Here is a 9,677-nt window from a genome sequence, read left to right as displayed (position 1 = left end):
GGTCAACAAAAGAGTCCAAAATACAGTACTTGGATGCAATCTCAAAAACGACAGAATGATCTCTGTTTGTTTCCAAGGCATACCATTCAATATCACAGTAATCCAAGTCTATACCCCAACCAGTAACGCTGAAGAAGCTGAAGTTGAATGGTTCTATGAAGACCTACAAGACCTTTTAGAACTAACACCCAAAAAAGATGTCCTTTTCATTATAGGGGACTGGAATGCAAAAGTAGGAAGTCAAGAAACACCTGGAATAACAGGCAAATTTGGCCTTGGAATACGTAACGAAGCAGGGCAAAGACTAATAGAGTTTTGCCAAGAAAATGCACTGGTCATAGCAAACACCCTCTTCCAACAACATAAGAGAAGACGCTACACATGGACATCACCAGATGGTCAACGCCGAAATCAGATTGATTATATTCTTTGTCACTTTGTTAGGAAGTCTTAAATCAACAAAGTGGTTAAAAGCCATCCTCCTCACACTTTAACATGCCTGAGAATCACCTGCAGACATTAAGCTTCAGGTGCTGCTTCAGAGAGATTGGGAAAGAGCCTGAGAGTCAACTTTTCTAATGAGCTCCAGACGCTGCAGTCCACAGATTATACAGTGGGTAGCAAGAGTCTGTGGAATCGATCTTCATTCAAGGTTCAAGTCACTTATCTGCCACTTTCTGTTTACCCCTACTGGTTTAATTTCTGCGTCTGTAAAACAGTATATGGAAGGATTATAACCTAGGCTTCTAGAAAGGAGACACCTGTCTACTCACCTTTAACAACTTCCAATCCCTAACATCCTCAAATTTGCGCATAAAGAACAATCAGGGCACATTTTAGTCTTTGTTTTATGTGAGGATGACAGGATAGATAACATTCCTTTTAGGCTACTCTATGGGCCATGCCTTTAAGACCTGCTAGTAGCAAAATTCCATTTACAACTGAATGGGGAAGAATCTGCCAGTTCTAGTAGCTGACCCACAGAAGCAACGATATGTTGGTCTGGTTACAATAACTTCTCTAAGTCAGTAACAAAACAGAAAGACTGCAGTAAAAGTCAGCCAAACTCTTAAGCTTCTGCAATCTGACAATTTCTTTCTTAAGCAGTAACAGTTCTTCAGTTTCCCTTTGCCTGTTGCCACCGCAAAAAACCCAGCTACTCCTCCTAGGAAACAAATGAATAATGCCTAAGCCCACTGAGATAGATATCTGTGGATTGGCTTGCCAACTTCTATTCCACCCTTTTATTAGAAGGGCTGGAAAGCTAAAACTTCTCTTCCAGAGTCCCCTTGCAGCTAGGGGCTTTGCACATGAGCTGGATTCTGTGAATTATGTACCTTCATTTGCGATCTGCAAGGTGGACTCAGTGAGTGTTTCTACTAGCAAGCATGGCTGTGGAGACCTAAGGTTCAGTGTTGAGGGTCTTCTAGCTTTCTGAGTATTAGAAAGGGTTAACTGGTGGTGGTCTCATTCCCTGTTTTTGACTATGGATTGTAGCTCCAAGTATTTTTCATCACCTAAATTTCCAGAAACCCCTAGATGAGTCATTGTTCTAGATACTATCCCCAGAGGCCCTGTCTAGAGCCTACTTTAGTCTGTGTTGTATACATGTAATTTCCTGAATTAAATCCCTTCATGGCAGTAATACCTAGAGTGGTTTTTACTTTATGCCCTGAACCCCAACTGATACGGCCACTCACCCAAAGAAAATGTTAAAAGATTTAGGAAATTAAAAGAGAAAATGCATGGTATGTAACTGCCTTCTAGCTAATGCTGGATTTAGAATATTTTTATTGCTTTTGACATCAACTTGATTCTCCAAGATATTAAATATATGTCATGTTAGGGTGAATCTTTTTTCTTTTTTAATTAATTTATTTATTTTAATTGGAGGCTAATTACTTTACAATATTGTAGTGTTTTTTGCCATACATTGATATGAATCAGCCATGGGGGTACATGTGTCCCCCATTCTGAACCCTGCTCCTATCTCCCTCTTCCCCATCCCATCCCTCAGGGTCATCTCAGTGCAACCGGTCCTGAATACCCTGTCTCATGCATTGAACCTGGACTGGCAATCTATTTCACATATAGTAATATACATGTTTCAATGCTATTCTCTCAAATCATCCTACCCTTGCCTTCTCCCACAGAGTCCAAAAGTCTGTTCATTACATCTGTGTCTCTTTTGCTGTCTCGCATATAGGGTCATTGTTTCCATCTTCTAAATTCCATATATATGTGTTAATATACTGTATTGGTGTTTTTCTTTATGACTTACTTCACTCTGTATAATAGGCTCCAGTTTCATCCACCTCATTAGAACTGATTCAAATATATTCTTTTTAATAGCTGAGTAACATTCCACTGTGTATGTGTACCACAGCTTTCTTATCCATTCGTCTGCTGATGGACATCTAGGTTGCTTCCATAAAAATATGGAACACTTCATAAATTTGCATGTCATTCTTGTGCAGGGGCCATGCTAATCTTCTCTGTATCGTTCCAATTTTAGTATATGTGCTGCCGAAGTGAGCGCTTGTTTCTTTTTTCTAAATCTCCTCTAAAAGAGAGTGGAAATGGATATGTACATGATCTGACTTAATCAGGAAACGAAGGGAATAAAAACATAAAAATGTGAAGAATCATTATTCTGTGAGAGAATGTCATATTTCATGGACTGTCTTCATTAAATATTACTGATTAATAGGAAAACATGCTACCAGTCTATAGAACATGGAAATAATGTGTTGTTTTTACCTCCAAGCATCCCTTTTTCAGGTGAAAGAAACTGCTGTTTCCTTGGGGATCCTTTCTTCTAATTCAGTCCCTGATGTTAGGTGTGTGTGTACCACCTCTCCACACCTACTCCCATTTTCTCGGCCTGGAAACATGGCCCCTGCCTGGCCAATCAGGGACAATCCCCTAGTGTTTTTCTGAAGCAATGAGAGGTGCTCATTAGAGATTTTTCCCATTGTAAACTAAAGCCTGCTGCTATTCTGTCCATTTCTGAAATAGGAAAGGAGCCAGCTTTGTGAAGTATATAAAGTGTCACAAGAAACCCCAACACAAAGAAAAGCAGAGCTGAAACATGGGGAGGAAGGGAGAGGGAGAGGAGAGCAGGACACACTGATGTTTTGGGTTTACGACTTGAAAAGTTTTTCAGTGACTTCAGAAAACAATGGTCTTTTACTTAAGGAAGTTTGAACTGGGTTTTCTGTACTTGAGTTGGCAAGAGTACTGCTTTGAGGCATAGAAGGAACATACCTCAACATAATAAAAGCCATATATGATAAACCCACAGCAAACATTATCCTCAATGGTGAAAAATTGAAAGCATTTCCCCTAAAGTCAGGAACAAGACAAGGGTGCCCACTCTCACCACTACTATTCAACACAGTTTTGGAAGTTTTAGCCACAGCAATCAGAGAAGAAAAATAAATAAAAGGAATCCAGATTGGAAAAGAAGAAGTAGAACTCTCACTGTTTGCAGATGACATGATCCTCTACATAGAAAACCCTAAAGACACCACCAGAAAATTACTAGAGCCAATCAATGAATATGTAAAGTTGCAGGATATAAAATTAATACACAGAAATCCCTTGCATTCCTATACACTAACAATGAGAAAACAGAGAAATTAAGGAAACAATCCCATTTACCATTGTGATGAAAAGAATAAAATAAAAAATAAAATTGTGATGAAAATGTAGGAATAAATCTACCTAAAGAAACAAAAGACCTATATGTAGAAAATTATAAAACAATGATGAAAGAAATCAAAGATGACACAAATAGATGGAGAAATATACCATGTTCATGGATCGGAAGAATCAACATAGTGAAACTGAGTATACTACGCAAAGCAATCTATAGATTCAATGCAATCCCTATCAAGCTACCAACAGTATTTTTCGGAGAACTCAAAGAAATAATTTCACAATTTGTATGGAAATGCAAAAAAACTCAAATAGCCAAAGCAATCTTGAGAAAGAAGACTAGAACTGGAGGAATCAACCTGCCTGACTTCAGACTATACTACAAAGCTACAGTCATCAAGACAGTATGGTCCTGGCACAAAAACAGAAATATAGACCAATGGAACAAAATAGAAAGCCCAGAGATAAATCCATGCACCTATGGACACCTTGTCTTTGACAAAGGAGGCAAAAATATACAATGGAGAAAAGATGATCTCTTTAACAAGTGGTGCTGGGAAAACTGGTCAACCACTTGTAAAAGAATGAAACTAGAACACTTTCTAACACCATACACAAAAATAAACTCAAAATGGATTAAAGATCTAAATATAAGACCAGAAACTATAAAACTCCTAGAGGAAAACATAGGCAAAACACACTCTGACATAAATCACAGCAGGATCCTCTATGACCCACCTCCCAGAGTGGGACCTAATTAAACTTAGAAGCTTTTGCACAACAAAGGAAACTATAAGCAAGGTGAAAAGACAGCCTTCAGAATGGGAGAAAATAATAGCAAATGAAGCAACTGACAAAGAATTAATCTCAAAAATATACAAGCAGCTCATGCAGCTCAATTCCAGAAAAATAAACAACCCAATCAAAAAATGGGCCAAAGAACTAGACAGACATTTCTCCAAAGACATAACAGATGGCTAACAAACACATGAAAAGATGCTCAACATCACTCATTATCAGAGAAATGCACATCAAAACCACAATGAGGTACCATCTCACGCTGGTCAGAATGGCTGCTATCAGAAAGTCTACAAACAATAAATGCTGGAGAGGGTGTGGAGAAAAGGGAACCCTCTTTACACTGTTGGTGGGAATGCAAACTAGTACAGCCACTATGGAGAACAGTGTGGAGATTCCTTAAAAAACTGGAAATAGAACTGCCATGCGACCCAGCAATCCCACTGCTGGGCATACACACCGAGGGAACCAGAACTGAGACACATACCCCAATGTTCATCACAGCACTGTTTACAATAGCCAGGACATGGAAGCAACCTAGATGTCCACTGGCAGATGAATGGATAAGAAAGCTGTGGTACATATCCACAATGGAATATTACTCAGCTATTAAAAAGAATGCATTTGAATCAGTTCTAATGAGGTGGATGAAACTGGAACCTATTATAGAGAGTGAAGTAAGTCAGAAAGAAAAACACCAATACAGTATATTAATGCACATATATGGAATTTAGAAGATGGTAATGATGACCCTATATGCGAGACAGCAAAAGAGACACAGATTTAAGAAGAGACTTTTGGACTCTGGGAGAAGGCAAGGATGGGACGATCGGAGAGAATAGCATTGAAATATGTATATTACCATATGTGAAACAGATCGCCAGTCCTGGTTCAATGCATGAGACGGCGCTCAGGGCTGGTGCACTGGGACAACCCAGAGAGATGGGATGGGGTGGGGGGAAGTAGGAGGGGGTTTCAGGATGGGGGACACATACCCCCATGGCTGATTCATGTCAATGTATGGCAAAAGCCACCACAATATTGTAATCAGCCTCCAATTAAAATAAATTGATTAAAAAAAAAAACAAAAATAGCCTTAGCCAACTTACAAAAAAAAAGAGTCCTGTTTTGTTGTTCTTCAGTCACTTAGTCATGTCCAACTCCTTGTGACCCTAAGGACTGCAGCAAGCCAGGTTTCCCTGTCCTTCACCATCTCCCGGAGCTTGCTCAAACTCATGTCCATTGAATCAGTGATGCTATCTAACTATCTCATCCTGTGCAGACCCCTTATCCTTTTGCCTTCAATCTTTCCCAGCCTCAGGGTCTTTTTCAGAGAGTCGGCTCTTTGCATCAGGTGGCCAAAGTATTGGAGTTTAAGCTTCAGCACTGATCCTTCCATTGAATATTCACAGTTGATTTCCTTTAGGAGCGACTGGTTTGATCTCCTTGCTGTCCAAGAGACTCTCAAGAGTCTTCTCCAGCACTACACCTTGAAAGCATCAATTCAGCCTTCTTTACAATCCAGTTCTCATATCTGTACATAACTACTGGAAAAACCATCACTTTGACCATATGGACCTTTGTCGGCAAAGTGATGACTCTGCTTTTTAATACACTGTCTAGGTTTGTTATAGCTTTTCTTCCAAGGAGCAAGCATCTCCTAATTTCATGGCTGCAGTCACCGTCTGCAGTGATTTTTGGAGCCCAAGAAGATAAAGTCTGTCACTGTTTGAATAAGTAAAATCCGTCAACCCTAACACATCTCTAGAAGGATTATCAAAAGACATGTGGCTATTCAGATTTCCTTTCCTTAGATGGTTTATCCAATGAATTTCTCCCAACTTTTCCTTTAATTTCAAGCACACTTTACCTCCTACTTCACACACACAAATATGCAAATTATTACTGAAGAATTTTCTCAATTTCCTGCCTAGATTTGAGGCCTAATTTAACACATGTTCTCTTCATTAGGCTAACAGCTTCAGCATTGTCTATAAAAATAACCATTTCGTTGGTTAGTGCCTATCCCATAGAAAGTGCTCAGTACGATCATCAGTAAGAGTGAGCAACTTAGCCGAGGTGACGCATCTAGAAAGTGACGGAGCCTTGATTCCAGCCCAGGTCTGCCCGCATCAATTGCACACATTTCTTTAACACACTGATAACACATCCCGGTCAGAGGAGTGTCCTTCCTCCCATTTGTGGGAGGAGAACTCTTCCAGTCCTCCAGGACCCTATTCTGGCACTTAACCTCTCCCTCTTCTTTACATCCAGCTTGCCTCGTAAGTTCTTCACCCCCAGCATTTAGACATACTCAAGACTTTCCCACTGTAAAACCTATAAATAAACCAGCTCCACTGTCGTCCTTTCCAACAACTGTATTCATAGTTGTCATCTCTACTTCGTCATCACTGTGCTCATGAAGCCCCTTGTTTCAAAGTCACGACCCACCTTTTGGCTATTAAGTCTAAAGCATACTTCTCAGTTCTCATTTTACTTGACTGCTGGAGGATATTTAATGATAGCCAATGCCCCTTCAATTTTGAAAGTGCTTTTTTCTTGGCTTCTACTATTGTCATCTCAAATATTTCTGCTGTGAGGGATTCTCTCTGGCCTCCAACACCCTTCCCAGGTGATCTCAACAATCCCAATTACCAGTAGAATTAGAGACAGTGGATTATCTCCCAACAGTCCTTCTAGTAAGAATTTTAAAAGATTGCCAATGACAGTGTCTTCTTATTCTTTGAAAATTTTATCTTAAGAGCTTGTCGATACCTTTAGATGGATGTTAATCATCTTATTCCTTGTGCATATAATAGGAAAATGTAAGTGAAATAAATTGGTTAAGATTCTCCAAGAACTTTTTCTTTATATTTTGAATCTTTCAAATTAACATTTAATTCAGAATAATATGCTTGCCCAAAAGTATTGTGGTGCAGCATTTCTGAAGAGAGTGCTCCACTGTTCAGAATTTTCTTCCAGACAGTGGATACCCAGTCTGCAAGTTCTGATGATCAAACATCAGCAGTGTCAATACCCGTACTGATAGGAATTGAGGACCCTGACGATTTATGAAGTGTTAAAATGTGAAAGAAACAAAAAGCTATCAATGAAATATGGCAACTCACATTGCTCTGAAGAGGACATGAGCTTTTTATGCAATTTCAGTTACAGGTTCCTGACAGACAGTGGGGGCACCCCCTCAGGCAGAACAAATGGAGAAGGACCTTTCCATGAAAACTTTCAGTTGGTCTCCTGACAGTGGTGGAGGCGGCTGGATGGACTGGACAGCGGCCAGGAAGCCAAAGACAAGCACTTCAGGCTTAACGCTATGCATGCATGGCCTGTGGTTATTTGCAACTTGAGGTGATGACTGCAGTCAGCTCTCTGCTTTGAGGGAATCTTTAACAATCATAATCCAAAGTCCCACCTAAAGACTTTCTTGATGAGTTATGAATGAATGAAGGCCAACAAGCTTAGGGGCTTTGTGTCTTGCAGTAGGGAGGATAGGGTTTTTTGAGGCTCATGGTGGGAGGAGTCACATCTTTTTTCATTTTAGGGCCTCTGAAGGTCCTAATCTCAGAGTGACCTTTGTTGACCTCCGTAAAGTAGCCTCCATGCAACACACACACACACACACACCCCGAGTGGTCTGTTTTATTATTGTTACAGCCTGTAGCACTCTCTGAAATAATTGTATACATTTATTCTGTCTTTAGCCGTTAGAATGGACGCCCTGTAAGAGCTGCAACCTGGATGCCTTGTTCAGTGCTGTACGCCCAGAACCTAAAATCCTGCCTGCCCAGCACACAGCATGTTCAAGGAAACATTTACGGAATGAGTGAACCCCAGAAGTAGGTACCTAGAAAACTCAGAAGAAATGAAATGAAATAAATAAAGGGAAATTGATGGTGAAACTAGAAATTTGGACTTCCCACTCCAACAAAATTTTAAAGAGAACAACTTGAACTGTGCTGATGGCATATATAATTCAGACATCTGCAGACTTCTTGCCCCCAGAATTAGCTGAAATGGCAAATTCCAGCGTGTCCAGATGCAGAGACAGTGGACAGCGGACAATTCTCACCGTCCAGGTCTGTAAATTCTTAGGGGTTTTTGACCTCAGAGCCCCTTCAACCTAACCACTGCTTAGGCTCCTCAAGTGCAAATATTGCTCCAATTCTTATGCAAAATTCACCCTTTTTACCAGTTTGCACAAAGGCACAAAAGACCCAGTCTCAACAATCTTTTTTTTTTTTTTTTAAGTGAACTTTACTGAGGGTTCATGAAGCTCCCTCTTTTGAAACAGCCTTTGCAATCACCACCTCCCCTCTCCCTAAGCTCTGCAAAGTGGGTTCCTCTTCTAGATTCCTGCAAGTCTGTTCTAAAAGCGGTCCCTGGGGATCTCCCTCTCAACTCCAGCAGCTTATCAAATACCTCGCCCAGATAAATACAGGGTTTTCCTTGAAACAAGTCCTGGTAAGCAGGATGGCCTCCATGTCAAGGCACAGGTAATTACTTGAACAACGGTCTTCTTTAAACACAAAAGGCAAATGTAGGTAGAATACAATGCACTGTTCAGAGCACAAGTTTCTAGGGTGTTTGTTTCTGATTCACTGTGTTTGAGCTATTTACAATGGTAAATTGTAGGTAATTCTTGCCTTATTCAGTTGCTAAGCTGTATCTGACTCTTTGCTGCAACCTCATGGACTGTAGCATGCCAGGCTCCTCTTCCCTCCACTATCTCTCGGAGTTTGCTCAAACTCATGTCCATTGAGTCAGTGATGCTATCCAACCATCTCATCCTCTGTCACCCCCTCCTCCTCTTGCCCTCAATCTTTCCCAGCATCAGGGTCTTTTCCAATGAGTTGACTCTTCACATCAGGTGGCCAAAGTATTGGAGCTTCAGCATCAGTCCTTCCAATGAATATTCAGGGTTGATTTCCTTTAGGATTGACTGGTTTGAGTTCCCTGCTGTCCAAGAGATTCTTAAGAGTCTTCTCCAGCACCACAATTCAAAAGCAATAATATTTTGACACTCAGCCTTCTTTATGGAGAAGGCACTGGTGACCCACTCCAGTACTCTTGCCTGGAAACTCCCATGGATGGAGAAGCCTGGTAGGCTGCAGTCCATGGGATCGCTAAGAGTCGGACATGACTGAGCGACTTCACTTTCACTTTTCACTTTCATGCATTGGAGAAGGAAATGGCAACCCACT

At 40.6% G+C, this 9,677-nt stretch overlaps 1 non-coding gene across 1 annotated transcript; it reads right to left on the bottom strand.

Annotated features, from left to right (window-relative positions):
- Window positions 1-2,432: 2,432 nt before the first annotated feature.
- LOC133236423 (U6 spliceosomal RNA) lies at window positions 2,433-2,539 on the bottom strand. Its single transcript, XR_009732886.1, has one exon. It is a non-coding gene; the product is annotated as a U6 spliceosomal RNA (small nuclear RNA).
- Between the last annotated feature and the right edge of the window lie 7,138 nt (window positions 2,540-9,677).

Source organism: Bos javanicus, chromosome 2 (genome assembly GCF_032452875.1).
Source record: "Bos javanicus breed banteng chromosome 2, ARS-OSU_banteng_1.0, whole genome shotgun sequence".
NCBI classification, from domain to species: domain Eukaryota; kingdom Metazoa; phylum Chordata; class Mammalia; order Artiodactyla; family Bovidae; genus Bos; species Bos javanicus.
The sequence above is the reverse complement of the archived record's forward strand: the minus strand, read 5'-3'. Positions and strand labels throughout refer to the sequence as shown.